Here is a 2,080-nt window from a genome sequence, read left to right on the forward strand (position 1 = left end):
GGGTCCCTTAGTCCCAGCTACTTGGGAGGCTGAGGCAAGAGAATCGCCTAAGCCCAGGAGTTGAAGATTACTGTGAGCTGTGATGCCATAGCATTCTACCAGGGTGATGAAGTGAGACTCTCTCTAAAAAAAAAAAAAAAGAGGGGTGGCACCTGTGACTCAAAGGGGTAGGGCACTGGCCCCATATGCCGGAGGTGGTGGGTTCAAGCCCAGTCCTGGCCAAAACTGCAAAATAAATAAATAAAATAAAATAAAAAGAAGATTAGTTTAAAAAAAAAGAAAGAAAGAAAGAAAAAGAAAAGGAAAGGAAGGAATGCTTCCCACCTTATCTTATGTATGAAGTCGACATGACCCTAATTCAGTATCTGACAAAAACATTACAAGAAAGGAAAATTTAATTCAATCTTTTTCATGACATTCTAAATGCAACATTACTATATTATTCTCCATAAATATATTAAAAGATAATAATAGATCATCACTAAACTGGAATCACTATTTTGGGTATATATCAAAATAAAATACATGAAGGTATTTTATTAATACATTTATGCATTGGTGGGCACTTGGGTTGTTTACATGCTTTTGCAATTATGAATTGTGCTGCTATAAACATTTGACTGTGGATGTCCTTTTTATAAAATGACCTGTAATCCATAAATATATTAAAAGACAATAATAGATCATCATTATTCTTGGAATGTAAGTTTGGTTTAGTATTTGCAAATCAATGAATATAATGTTACACTGATAGAATAAAGGGGGGACATGACATCACAATAGATACAGAAAATGCATTTAATAATTGCAAAAACTCCATTTATATTTAAAGCCTCTCTGCAAACCAGGGATGGAAGGCAAGTTTCTTAAACTTATAAGTGGTATCTATAGAAATCTAGTAGCCAGAACTTCTTCCAAATATGACAAGTTATCTTCTCTCAATCCAATTTCTTGCTTGACAGAAACTAGAAAAAAATGCCAACAGAGCACAGCTATTTAAAGATATCAGATGTAAACTAAGGAAACCAGCATTAGGGAGGTCTAGATGATTGAGAGGAAACATATTGAGATGAGCTGCCTCTTTTTCCCTTGAGGAATTTGTTAATCCCTAAGTTGTGTGTAGCCAAAGGAAAAAGCACAAAATGGTGACTTAGAGCTTTGAAAAGTCTCATAAATAAGGTACAGCACAAAAATTAGATTTACTGCTTGATATTAAAGCAGCCATGATTTTAAGGTCAATATCCAACAAAAAAGGAACCACAATAAAGTGAGGTCCAAATTGTAAGCAGAGTTCAATTTCTAAACTACACCAGACAGCATGTCATGAAGCCAAGCAGAAAATAGCAGCAGCGAGGCTAAAAACTTAAACACAGATTTTGGAAGTTTCATAATGATAGAGAGATAAAGATTAGAGTTCAGGGTCTGCCAGGATTTCAGGTGAAAATCCTGAATGGTTTTGTTCTAGGAGTAAGAGCAAACCAGATAGATATAGACCAGATCTCATGAAGATAAAATAGAGCCTTGAATCATCTTAATCATCTTAATAGAGCACTGGGATCAAAATTATCTGCTTCTACTATATCTAGCTGCCGAAAGAAAAGTAAGTTGTTTCTGGAGGATAATAACATCATCCAGAGTCTCTAAAAAAAAAACAGTTTCATAATTATTAAATGATTGCTATGTATATGAAAGAATCAATTGAAAATTCTAGAAATGGAAAGTACAACTTAAAATTAGCACTAAACACCTGCTAGATGCAGTGTAATAGACGTTTAGTGAACGAGAATGAGAGTTAGTAGAGAATGGCCAGGCTGAAGCACTGTAGGAAAAAATGGGGGATAAAAAACAATATAGAGAGTGTAAGAAACATGGAACATGGTGGAAAAGTCCAAAATATGTTTAATTGGAAGGGGCACCAATTTGAAGAGATATCAAAATTGACAAAAATAATTCAAGCCATTGATTCAAGAAGCTGTATTAACCAGTTGGATGGCCCATCGACGAACGAATGGATCAACAAACTGTGGTATATGTACACCATGGAATACTATGCAGCCATAAAGAAGGATGGAGACTTTAC

This window comes from Otolemur garnettii, unplaced genomic scaffold (genome assembly GCF_000181295.1).
Source record: "Otolemur garnettii isolate 467f Iridium unplaced genomic scaffold, OtoGar3 scaffold00153, whole genome shotgun sequence".
In the NCBI taxonomy this organism is placed as follows: Eukaryota; Metazoa; Chordata; class Mammalia; order Primates; family Galagidae; genus Otolemur; species Otolemur garnettii.